General features: G+C 42.7%; 1 pseudogene; it reads right to left on the bottom strand.

The window, feature by feature from the left end:
* Positions 1-2857: 2857 nt before the first annotated feature.
* LOC119299983 overlaps positions 2858-14192 on the bottom strand; it is an 11927-nt pseudogene continuing 592 nt past the window's right edge.

Below are 14192 nucleotides of genomic sequence, written 5' to 3'. Positions count from 1 at the left end.
AGGGGCGCTCAGATTCTTCCAACTCTCAAGGTGAACAAAAGTCGTGGTCCAAGTTATAGAAAGTAGATGTGCTTTCAAAGGTCAAAATTTTCCTCTGGAGATTAGCCCAACAGTTGATTCCGACAGCGGACGTGTTACATCATCGAAACATGTCGACAGTGGACACTTGCGGGCTGTGTGGTGCAACAGATTCCTGGCAGCACTCCTTCTTCATTGCCATGTTGTTCGTTCTGTTTGGGCTTTGCAACAGCCGGAGATTTTCCAGGTACTAACTGAAACAACTGAACCAGATGCAAAGAGGTGGATCTTCTCCCTCCTGGACACGCTCCCGGCGGCGGAGTTTACACAAGTCCTGGTTACTCTCTGGGCTCTCTGGTTTTCTCGACGACAAGCTTTACACGAGCATATTTTCCAGAGCATGTTATCAACCCACCAATTTATCATGAAGTATATACGAGAGCTCAATGATTGCAAGCCAATTCAGGTGAAGCAAACTCCAGCAACCCGATCCAGTGTGAGGAATCCCAGATGGATAACGCCTCCGGAGAACTTTGCAAAAATCCGTGTTGATGGGGCCGTCAATAGAGCTAATGATGAAGGTTCTTACAGTGCAGTGTGTAGCGACGGAGAAGGCAACTTTTTGGGCACGTCGGCCATCAGATGTGCCGGCCTCACTGACCCTGCTACGCTTGAATCATTAGCTTGCCGGGAAGCTCTTGCGCTTGCCCAAGATCTCTCGTTATCCCATCTTATAGTTGCTTCTGACTCCAAAGGGGTGGTGCAGGATATCAAGCTAGGCACTGGTGGGATGTATGCAACCATTGTGAGGGAAATTAGAGAGACGATGGAGCTTTTCCATCAATGTTCCGTCATCTTTGAAGGACGGGAAACCAATCAAGAGGCACATAGCCTTACTAAGCATGCTTTTGGTATGGATCTGGGGCGCCACCTGTGGATTTTAAACCCCCCAGATTTGAATTGTATCCCTATGAACATTATTCAATAAAGTAAAGTGTGTTTAGACTGAAAAAAATATCTAGTGGGGGCTGCTACGCATCGGCCGGTGAATCTTTGCCGCCTGCGAACCATCGGATCTGATAGAATTTGAGGAAAAGCTTAACATCATCCCGCAGATCGCAGTGGCCGCGTCCGCCACCTCCCCTGCATGACACGCGTCCAAGTGAGGGCTCACATGCCGTCCTTTGTCAACGCGCTTCCGAATCAGAGGCTATGTTTTTGAAATATACGTGGGCAATGGTATCCTCAGCTCACCAGGCTTCAAGGTTGGATGCTCGCATTTATTCTTGAATTTTTTTTGAAGGATTTTCAGCGATGCACGTTCAGTGGGAGGGGATGTTACTGTCAACTACGAGGTGCCATTGGTGACTTGGTCAATCTCAAGATGAGATGTCAGAGGTGCTCATAAAGGTACGATGTGTGTGTTCATAGGGATGAGTGTATGCGGGTATATATGAGTGTGTGCATCTGTACTATGTTAAAAATCATAATGAAATTAGCATCCTCCCAGGATGCCTCATCAGGGGCTAACTAGACGTTCATCGGGCCCAAACGTAGCAATCCGTCTTGGTTTGAGTCACATTAGCAAAAGGGCCCGTGCGTTGTAATGGGAGATACAAATTAAATCCTCTAACACTCAAGTGACCCTTCTGTGTTGCCACTTCTCTTTGCCAGTATCATTGATGTTGGTCATGTTGTCCACCTATTCAAGACCTAGATGATCAACCCCAAGGTGACGAGGTTGTTTATCACATTCTAGCACACCACTTCCACGAGCCCCTCCTTGCACCCTATTATAATTTTGCAGACTTTGTAATGATGGTGTGCGACACCCCTGGCTCGTGGTGCATGCACTATCTCCGCACTCCTGCACAAAAATTTAATGACACACCTTGTGTGTAGTATAGACAACCAAAAATCAAACCGTTGAGATTGGTACAGATATAGTAATGTCATGCATGGAAACTTGAGATTCAGTTTGGGTTTCAGTTGAGGGACTCGAACTTGCTAGTGAATTGCTTATTACAAACCTTTCAATCAACTCCTACAGGGAACCAAGATAATGTTGATGGATGTGTGATGGTATTGAATGGATACTTTGGAAGTTGAGAGCGCAAAATAGAGTAAAAAAGGAACTTATCTTTGATTGAGCGTTGACTGTGGTAAAAAAGTAGGAACTACAAGTTACAGGTGGAGTCATATGTTGTCTTAGAGTAGCAACCATGTTCATGGCATAACTCGAGTCCAATGTACATAAAGGCTTGACGCACCGACAAATCCAATGTGGTGGAAAACATTTGCCAAGGTGGAGTTTGTTGGAATTGTGTCAAATATTGTATATAAGATAAATTACAGTTGGACTCTCAGTTGTATTGTGTTCATAGGGTATGAAGTCATCATGTTCTAGTAGGACACTTGTATCCTAGACCCCTTATAGAATGAGGGGATAGACATACGATGTAATCTATACCAATATAATAGCACAAGCACGCAGGAGGGGGGTGGCGGTGTGTGCCGGAGCCTGGGCGATCTCGGTGCAGTATTGTGACGATGTCTCATGGGAGGAGCGGCTGTAGTCAGGCCCAAAAAATGTAGCTATATCGATGAACCTTGTTAATAAATCTTGATGTCGTGAATCGTGTGATTGCTTGGTGCTCGATGAATAGACCACTCGCCTCGGATATTCTAACACAAGCAACACAAAGCATTACACTTTCAAACGAGTACTGGTAGGATAAAAAAGGTATGGCATAGAAAAGCATTATTACTAGGACTCGTCACAAGAAGGTATGTGGGAATGGAGATCCGGCAACCAACCAACAAGAAAACATCACCAATCCTAGTACAAATCATTGGGTAGACCCACGCCTCGAAAACCAACGGTACGTGGCTCAGGCAATGGCCATCTGTCATGGGCAAGAAAGTACCAAGTCAATGAATCTGTTTATCTTAAACAAAGTATAGACATATAGTACTCCCTCTGTATTATAATATAAGTATGTGTAAGAAAAAATACTTGTTTCCATCGCCGCCCAAAATAGTATCAGTGTTTTTGTATGTCCTGCCAGGCAACAACCATCTGTTGTTGTTGATCAACCATGTCAAAAAGCACGCAAGTTATTGAATAAATTTATTTGAAACAATATGTATATGTATAAGTACTAAAATATATAAGAAAGAATACATGTTTTCATCACCCTCAACAATAGTATCATGTCCACAAGTCCTGCAAGCACACCCAAAAATAATTTTACCACGAGAAAACATATTAACTTAAACCAATGAAATATCACATTAGTGCATTAAAATATACACAAAGCAGGGGAAGAGCGTGAGGAGATGGTACAGATAACTACGGTGTGAAGTATGATAATATAACAAATAACAACATGACACACTGATGAATTGCTACCCGAATCGTACAGTGTCATCTACATCAGTACATAGTACTACACCTATGGCACACAGACAAGTGACATCACATACATCTTGTCATATCAGCCCAAAATCCAATTGGGCACCAGTAATGTTTAAGTGAAAATAACTGAACCATGTGAAAACTAGAGATGAATGTTCACAGAGATCCTAACTGACAGGATAACTTCCCTAAAACCTAGAAACTCCTTTATTTTAAAAAAAAGACATACCATTCTTTATTTAACTTCATCAAGAGGCGGTGAATAACATCCCTCGGCAGGAATGGAGTTTCTTCCTTATCATAAAAGTTCATTCCAACAAAATTCCCATCAGTGTCTATAAGAGGGCCCCCAAACCCAGCCTAGCAAAACAAAAGTAACATCATACAAGGTTTACACACAGATATCGTTTTAATAGATGTAGTGATAGCCTTACTATTGCAATGCTAATAATTTTGGCATGTTCAAGGTACCGGGGAACTCCACAAGAAATACCTTGGTGATTTTACAGGTGGAGACGCAAAGTTCTGTACAGTCGAGTTCGCTTTGTTTGCCAATTAACACCTTCCCCTCAACAGCCATTAGTTTGTGATACGCAAAAAGACAACCCACAGCTATTACATCCATAGAAGAGGTAACTGGATGCTCACTGATTTGTATTGCATGAGGATCCCAGTATCCGATGATGTCAATAAGAGCAATGTTGTAATGTAAATTATAAAAGTTCAATATCCCTACAACTCGAAATTTATTTGGAAGGCAAACTTCAATCTGCAATGAAAAGGTTATGTTAACTAGTATCCAAAATGAGAAGGAAATAATAATAATAATAATAATAATAATAATAATAATAATAATAATAATAATTAGCAGTAACAACCCTCAAGGTCTCATCAATCCTGTGTGCATCACCCGGAACTCAAACCAAACTTGCTGAAGTCAGAATTGTTGCAGAGCATGCATTGCACTTTATAAATACACCTGTGCAAGCAAACTTTTTTGCAAATCCTACAGAGATAGTCATTTCAGTTATCAATCATTGACCAATTAAAACATGAAAAAGTAAGGACTTTATAACAGAGTCGTCACCATTGAATCAGTGGCGAGGCCACGTTATAACTGTGTAGTCGCTTGACTACACAGGATTTTTGTACGACATTGACCCCCACGTCTACGTACCACGTCGTTGAACCAGCAATTTAACTTACAGCCCATCTATTCTCTTATCCCCCTGCTTGTGTATCAATTAGTTGGGTCATTATTGGGCCGTACAGCAAAAAGAAAGTCCAAAATCCCTTAACTGATCGCACTGTATCGCTTGATCTACAAATTACGTGATATCTTTGGCTCCCCTTCACGCATGCCTCTTCAATGACCGTGGATGGCCGCCGCAGCGCCGTCTTCAGACTTCACGTCCCGACGCCGGTGATCTTTTACTGGACTCTGGACGTGAGACACGAGGAACGACCACCTTGGGCCGTCCGGCGAGCCGCGAGCGACGCACCCGCGGCTGCACATAAATTGTTCGTCTGGTACTCTGAATCAATCGACCAATATTATTGTACTAGTCTGCACTCTGTATCTGATCCAACACAAGGCAAGGCCCTCCACTTTTCTACTTCTACTTGTTTGTTTTATGTAATGCTTGACATCACAAGGTTTTGATCCTGACACCGCCACTGCATTGAATGAAGCAAGTGAGACAACACTTTTATTCATTTTTGAAGCAAGACTTTTGCTCGATTCTGAAGCAAGTTCGGCAGCAGTTTTCTTCAAAAGAGAGCCATCACTTCGCTTCATTTCTGAAGCAACACCTTTGAATGGTTTATGCAAGATATCCTCGTCGAATGTATCTTCGAGACGATTAATGATACATTTGACTAGCATGAAACACAAGTTAAAAATGCTTGATAAAGTTTTTAAAGTGTGCATGTGCAACATAAGGAACTACTCAGCAAAACAGGTACCACTAGTAGAAAAACGATTTTTAGTACCGGTTCGTAAGAACCAAGGGTGGGCACTAAAGGTCCCCCCTTTAGTCCGGGTTCAGCACGAACCGGGACCAAAGGCTCACCACATGGCACAAGGCGTGCCGTGGTCTTGGGGACCTTTAGTCCCGGTTGGTGGATTTTTTTTATTTTTTTGAAATAAAGCAAAAACAGCCCGCCTACTGGGCCGGCACGGCCTGCATACGACTAGAAACCCAACCTTTAGTTGGGCCAGGATGCAGGCCCGTACAGCCAAGTAGGCCCCACAAGGCAGAAAACTTGCAATAGGCCCACAAAGGCCTGCTTAGAGAGGAGCTCAACACGGTAGCCGTGGCGGGGCTTATAAACCGGTGCGAGCTCCTCTCAACTAGCGAGGTGGGACTAAACATTGTGCACTGCGGGTGGCCGCGCACCACCTTTAGTACCGGTTGGTGGCTTCAACCGGTACTAAAGGGGGGGGTCTTTAGTACCGGTTGGAGCCACCAACCCGTACTAAAGGCCACCACCTCTTTAGTACCGGTTTATGCCACGAACCGGTACTAAAGTTTCGCCACGAACCGGTACTAATGAGCGCCGCCCGCCTAGCCGTTAGAACCGGCACTATTTGTCACATTAGTGCCAGCTCAAATACAAACCGGGACTAATGAGCTGAACATTTGACCCTTTTTCTACTATTGTGCAATGCACATTGGCAGCCAAGGGGTCATGGTACGACATTGCACTAGTGCAGAACCGGGCAATAGCACCGGTTCGTAAGGTCCTTTAGTGTTGGTTCCATAACCGACACTAAAGTGTGGGCACTAAAGCCCCCCCCCCCTTTAGTACCGGTTCAGCACGAACCGGTGCTAAAGGGAAACCACGTGGCACGAGCCAGCTCCGGGGGCCGGGAGCCCTTTAGTACCGGTTGGTAACACCAACCGGTACTAAATGTTTGTGGACTTTTGTTTTATTTTGTATTTTTCAATTAAATTTGTGTTATCAATTTAATTTAGGATTGTTTTACGTTATAATGAGTTGTAGTCGTCATCATCATCATCATCATCATCGTATATTAATAAATAAATAAACTCTAGCTAGCTAAAAATCATCGTAGTCGTCTAATTACCACTATTTAATCATCATAGTCATTACCGCTAGCTATCTAATCATCACCAACACTGGCTAGCTTAAAGAGGAAACATTCACTTTGTAACAGAAGCAAAGATATCATCGAGTTCAACATAATCATCACCAACATCGAAGTTCAGGATACGGACATGAGACACTAATTAAGAGCATGAACTAGTGCTGCTCCCTCTCAGGTAGAATAGCATAGAACATGTATAGCTCTCTTGATTCATCATACTGGAGCATGCAGATGAATCTGTCTCCTAATCTTGGGTTGCGCTTCTCCTTGCTGCCCCCTAGTATTTCTCTGCGATCGTTAACAATTTTGCTCCAATATTTCACTATTAAGCATTCTCCGCTTTCAGAAATCCTGAATGCACTCATGTGCAATGTAGGATATCTTGGCCGTAAGCTAACCATTGACATGTCACCTTTAGTCTCGATCCACTGAGGCACAACCGTCATCGGAAGTCCCTGTTGAAGAACATCGTATAGTAATTAATATACTAAGCAATGAAAGTTTAGCTTCAAAAATAATGTATGCAAAAGATGCACTAATTAAGGACAAATAGTTAAAATCTTACCATCTTTCGATTATAGATGTGACCGTAGTTCAATACGATCACCATTGTCGCACGTTTTGAGTACTAACATTTCTAAGTCCAGGAATTTTTTTTGTCTTGACAGTATTAAGATCCTCAAGCCATGAAACATAATGACTTATCTCCTCGTAGTTTAGTTGAGCCCCGGGGCAGTAGTAGGTCCTGTCTACCAAGCACCGGACATGTTTGCTTGAATCGAAATAAGCTGACAATACAAATTAGTTGTCAACTATTTTTGAATAAACTGTATCAAAGACATAAACATATGCATGCATGGTTGAGAAAAACTCACATAATGGTAGAACTGGAGGCGTTTGCACATCGACCCAGATATCTATATTACCTTCAATATCATCTTTCGGACGAATATCAAAGGTGACAACCATACCAGGCTCAAATGCATAAGCCTTGCATAGTGCTTGCCAAGTTTTGCATTCAAAATGGGTGTATGTGTCTCCATTATATAATTTGACCTTGAAAGTATACCCATGCTCCGTCTTCAAGTAAACTCTCTTTACCTCCATATCATCTATAGCACTAAAACTTATCTTATCCAAGACAAAAATTGTTGCATGGCAGGGGATGCGCTAGTAGAATAGTGAAAATTTAAAATTATAAATTGAAGCAAATGAATCATAAGTTTTGCATTCAAATAATAATTGACAAAGTGACTTACTGTGTCAACTTCGAATGTCTACCATCAACAAGGAAATTTTTGTCGCACAGGCCGCGCTGGTCTTCACAGTGTTCGCACATAATGAAATCTTTTTCATCGTCAGATGACATTTCCTATGTTCATATAGGTGAAACATTAAACACCTATTACAAATTAGTTGTCAACTATTTTTGAATAAACTGTATCAAATCTCAGATACCTAAATTTTCTTACTAAAAATAAACTAGTTATATTAATTATTGAACTAGTTCAAATCTCATATACCTAAATAAACTAGTTCGATAATTTTCTTACTAAAAATAAACTAGTTATATTAATTATTCAACTAGTTCAAATCTCTAGTTCGACAATTTTCTATCTATCTAACATTCGACATTAATCAAACATTCGATCATCTAATTAACTTTTCTAAAAAACAGAAAATAAGTAAAAAAAAAATGTGTGTGTGTGTATGTGTGTGTGTAGTGTGTACGTATATATGTGTGTATGTGTGCGGCCCCGTATTTCACCGCCCCATACGTACGAGCGGGGGCGCCGGCGTACGGGGCGGGGGCGGCGGAGTACGTACGGGCGGGGGCGCCGCCGTACGGGCCGGGTGCGACGATGACGGACGGCGGCGCGGCGGGTATACGCGAGAGCGAGAGACGTACGGGACCGCGGCGGGACGACAACGGACGGCGGCGCGCGGCGTTCGGGGCGGCGGCGCGAGACGGCGACGACGACGGGCAGCGGCGGGGACAGCGACGATGGGCGACGGGCGGCGAGGACGGGTTCGAGCGGCGCGCAAGAGGTTGGAGATGAAAGAAGTGGGGAGATCTAACTGAATTTTCGTAAGTGTTGTATATATAGGAGATGCCTTTAGTACCGGTTGGAGCCACCAACCGGTACTAAAGGCCAACTTTGGCCAGGCCAAGAGGCGGGAAGAGCAGGCCTTTAGTACCGGTTGGTGGCTCCAACCGATACTAAAAGGTGGTCTTTAGTACCGGTTGAAGCCACCAACCGGTACTAAAGGCCTCGCACTGCCACCCCAAAGTTTAGTCCCACCTCGTCGGGCGAAGGGCAGCCGCACTGGTTTATAAACCCAGCCGCGGCTACCTCTTCGAACTCCTCTATATAGCAGGCTTGTTGGCCTAAACTCTGCGCACTGCCCTGTGAGTCTGCTGGGCCTTTAAGGCCTGTAACTGCACGTCTGTGACCTAGCAGGCCCACAGGCCAGCGCACCAATTTTTTTATAGTTTTTTTCTTTTCTGCTTTATTTTCTTCTATTTATTTCTACGTAGTTTTTTTGTATAGTTTTTACTTTTCTGTTATATTTATTTTCTTCTATTTATTTATGAGTAGTTTTATTCATCTAATTTGCCAAAATTCAACATTTTCAGAGTTCATTTTGTAGTGATTTTCAATTTCACGATCATTTTGTGAACGATAGAAAAATAGAAAATATAATTTTTTTTCTTTTCTGCTTTATTTTTTCTTCTATTTATTTCTGAGTAGTTTTTTCTTTTCTGCTATATTTATTTTCTTCTATTTATTTCTGAGTAGTTTTTTTATATAGTTTTTTTCTGCTATTTTTTCTTTTCTGCTATTTGTTCTTTTCTGCAAAACTTGATGGTCAAAGTCTGGAGTTATAACCAAATTTAAAAAAAAAAAGAAATGCCGACGTGCAATTAGTTTTTGCCATAACAGAAGAAGTCCGGAGTTGTAATAAGTTATTAAAAATAAAAAAGAGGTGCAATGCTCGTTAATTTGCTTCAAGCCTTTCGGAATAGTGTAAACTGCACTACGTGTAACTCCGTGCAATCTACCATATTCCTGAAGGCTTGAAGCTAAGCAACGTGAGCATTGAGCCTCTTCTTCATTGTCTCTGCACTCAGGGCTTATAAACCGCTCCTAGTCCCTCTCTCTTGGCCAGGTGGGACTAAAAACAGCTTGCCATAACCTCATTAGTACCGGTTCGTGGTACGAACCAGCACTAAATGGTGATGGTGGGGCCATAGCCTGACCGCAGGCTGACACAGCCTCTTTAGTACCGGTTCGTGGCATGAACCGGTACTAAAGGTTCGCCACGAACAGGTGCTATTGATCACCGCCACGAACCGGTGCTATTGTACACATTAGTGCCGGCTGAAATTCAAACCGGCACTATTGTGCTTCACGTTTGACCCTTTTTCTACTAGTGTTGTAGTTTCAATCTGTAATCCTAGAAAATATTGGAGTAGATGGTGATGATCTATCGTCATTCATCTTCCATGAAACCTACCCTCCAACTTCATGACTAGGGGGGGGTCATAAATTCACCATTTCCGCATCTTGTTTTAGGGTTTGCCAAATATGTCATATATGAGTTCATCGCAGTTTTGATGTTACTAAGTTATCTTGTTTTGCTAACGCCAAGTCAACTCCTCTGGCCATGGATTTGCAGAGACCGACACTGATGAGCCACTTGCATGATTAGATTTATTTTTATGAGTTCCATAGCAGCAAGTGGGCATTCACCTAGTTTATATCGAAAAATATATATGTTGCCTGTTGCAAGAAGGTGAAAACATAAGTGACCATACATGTTAGTACTAGTTTGTCAGTATGTTTTTGCCATGTCGTTTATCTCAGAAAATTATGAAGATGTCGTTCAGCTTGGCCATTTAGCCAGGTAGAGATGAGACCTTCGATTGGTTATTTGTTTGGACTGTTAGACCTCTACACAAGGAGGACCCACTATGAGGACCAATGTAAGCTGACTTTGAGACTTGACGTCTGTCAAAGGCACAGCCGCGCCTCTTTGGTCCATGGCTGCCCCATGCTGTCCTTACACCTAATATCCTGTGAAGTAATTTTGCTCACCTCCTTGAATGTTGTAACATGGTTCTCCTGCCAGACTTTTGAGGAATGCTCTTGTAGCATCATCAACCACTTCCTTAACACTGAAGCACAATGTAGAGAACTCATTGTGATAAATCCAAAATGACAAGATATCGCAATATGAGGTATTAAACCAAATGAGCTATTAAACAAGGGAAATATAGAATAAGGAGCAAAATAGTTGCAGATATTTCACAGCAGAGAAATCTAAGGAAATCTAAAACAATTTCTCCATGGATCTTCCTAAATGTAAGTTTAGGGTCCAGCAGAAACATGTTATTAGCGCGAGGATTGAAATAACAAGCTTCGATCTAGTAGAGTGCAACGGGACAGTTTTTGGGATAGTTGCCATGTTTCCGGTACGGTGGGAACGAGGAACGGGAACGGGGGACGAGAGTCGGGGGTCGGAAAAAATAGGGTACAGTGGGGGTATACATCTCTAGAACGATTTTTCTAAAGCGGAAACGTGATCCAATCAATTCCGGTACGATGAATCCGGTACGGTACCATGGAACGAGGAACGTGAATCTTTACGGATGCGGGGAGCAATTGGCTGGGAGGGACCGAGGGAGTACTTATACATGGAACTGGCTGGGCTGGGAGCAACTGGCTGCATCGTCGATTCATGAAGACTAAAATACATCATCTCATTCCCAATGGAAAATTTATTAGCAGCCTTGGAGTAATTGGAGAGCAGAACGAGGAGTTATTTAGGGGAGTGAAAAAGAACGGGGCAGAGAGTAAAACGAGGAGTTCGTGATTGATATGGCTAACCTTTTGCTTACTCGATCGATTCAAGAACCAAGACTGTCGAGTCGCCGAACCTGAATCGACGATCCGACTGCGGAAACGCCGAATCCGCATCGAATCTTACCGAATCGGCCCTCGTTCCCGAATCTGATTCCGGGTCGATGAATCCGGATCGAGGGATGGCCCACCGTTCCCCGTTTCCGGCTACTATGGTTTTTGGGATAAATTCGTAAACCAGGGAAGCTTCTGTTTGGCTTTCAGAATGATACACCACACGTACTTAAATAGAAATAGGGGAGGGAGATGCAGTATATGAGGCAGTAAAGAGAAACATGGCAAGCCAAACGGAGTGTGTGGTTCATCAATACTCAAAGTGTGCGTACCTGACCATCCCGTGAACCCCCAAGAATCGAAGAATTGCAGACCTCCGTACATAGCGGGTCTTTTTTTCTTTGGTACAAGAGCAGTTCAGCCCAATGAAGTTGCCATCAAAATCAACAAGGGGACCTCCAACCCACACCTAGCACAAAAGTCAGGATGAAGAATATGCATCATTGCATACCATGATAGAATATAGATTAAGCAATTCATGCCATCATACAGTTATTTATTTGAACTGTACAAACTAAAGCAGCTAGCTCACCTTGTGGATCTGGCATGTGCTGAACATGGTCTCATCAGTTCGAGCGCTTGGAGAAGCAAGATCTACCCCGCTTGTGTCCGTTAATAGTCCTGAATTGAAATTGCGACATATAGCCGCTACCTTCCTATAAGGCTCAAACTGCATCTCATGATCAAGACTTACATGAGCGGCATTAACACCAGCGACGTTGACTATGAAAAAATCAACATATATCTCAGGATCCGCTATCCACCCAGTGACAATCTGATCATTCGGAAGGCGTACTTTAATCTCAAATGAGCACAAGGCAATGGTTGTACTGAATTAATGATTAGCATAATACACAGGAAAGGAGTACAGAAAATAGTTACCGTCAAATTTTTAGTGATCTTGCTTGCATGCCAAGTAAGTGGAATCAAATTTATCGATGTGAGGAAGCTTGTAGCATCGGGACATGAGCTTTCGATGCATATGCCTGTGCATTCGCGTAACTTGGTATCACCTGCAGAGGGCAAGAGAGTCATACGTGCAAACTGAATAGCTGATCATCAAAAACAATGTAACATGAAGAATAATTAGCAGTATAATCGCCAACCATGGAATGAGGCCAGCGCCACAACACTCATACTTAATCTGGAAAGTACTTGCTTACTCAAGGCGCCTTTTCTGGATTCACTCAATTTCGCTATGGAGGTAGCATCCAAACCTAGTTAATTGAGATAAAATCATGTGTGAGTGTGATACAGTTAATTGAACGGTCAATTATGAATACTCAGGAAAACGGAAGCAAAATGGACTCACTACTTGGCCTAATTGCTTTCATCTCACTGTTCATTCTTGCTCTCGTAGCATCATCAACCCCTTCCTTTACTTTAACTCTGCACCGCAACATAGAAAACTCACCATGATAAATCCACAAAGGAGATATTGCAGACCACACACACAAGATGAGCCATTAAACAAGGGAAATATAGAACTAGAAGGGAGGCAAATAGTTACAGATATTTCACAGCAGAGAAATTTAAGAAAATCTTAAACAATTTCCCCATGGGTCTTCTTCTTGAACGTAAGTTCAAGTGTAGCAGACATATGTATTAGCACTGGCACTGAAATAAGAGCCTTAATCTAATACAGTGCAGATCTAAACAATTTAAGGAAAAAGAGCAAATGAGTACAAACTGGTAACTAAAATAGGAGGGATCGATATGTAGAATAGGATGCAATGAGAGAGGGGCATGGGTGAGCCAAAGAGAGAAGGTCGGTTCATCAATACTGAAAGTGTACATACCTGACCATCCTGTGAAATGCCAAGAAATGAAGAATTTGCTTCCTTGGCAAGTAGGCAGTCTTTTTCATTTTGGTACGGGAGGAGTTCATCCAAACAAAGCTCCCATCAAAATCAACAAGGGGTCCTCCAATCCCTGCCTATCGCAAAAGTAACAGTGAAGTTACACAGGGATAATGCAATTCATAATGCCTGAAACTAAGGATACAAGGACAGAATATGCTCTTAAGCCACTGACAGTACCATCATACAGTTATTTAATTTGAACTGTACAAAAGCAGCTAACTCACCTTCTGGACCCGGCATGTGCTTACAATTGTTTCACTGGTAAGAGGGTTTGGAGGGGCAAGATCTACTCCGCTTGTGGCCGTTAAAAATCCAGAACGGAAACAGCGAGATACAGCTGCTACCTTCGTATGAGGCTCAAACTGCATGTCACCGTCAAGGCTTGCGGCATCAAATCCAGACACGTTCTTCATGATGACAATGCAAGAATCAACACATGAAGCACGTATCCGCCCAGTGACAATCCGATCATTAGGAAGGCGCACTTTAATCTGAAATGAGCACAGGTGCAGCATGTATATATTAGCATGCATAATTAATAATCCAGGAAAGGAGTAGATAAAAAAGTCACCTTCAAACTTGCAGGCCAAGTAGGTGGAACCAACCGCGCCGATGTCAGGATCGTAGCTTCGGAAACAGAACACAAGGTTTCAATGCATATGCCTGTGCATTCACGTAACTTGGTATCACCTATGCACAGAGAGAAAGTTTTTTTTCTCGAATACGCACGAGTGTGCGTATCATTTTATAAAGAAGCGCACAGAGAGAAAGTCACTTGTGCAAACTGAATAACTGGCCATTTA

The sequence above is a fragment of the Triticum dicoccoides genome, chromosome 5A, assembly GCF_002162155.2.
Source record: "Triticum dicoccoides isolate Atlit2015 ecotype Zavitan chromosome 5A, WEW_v2.0, whole genome shotgun sequence".
In the NCBI taxonomy this organism is placed as follows: domain Eukaryota; kingdom Viridiplantae; phylum Streptophyta; class Magnoliopsida; order Poales; family Poaceae; genus Triticum; species Triticum dicoccoides.
Note: the sequence above shows the minus strand (reverse complement) of the source record. Positions and strands in the feature narration are given on the sequence as shown.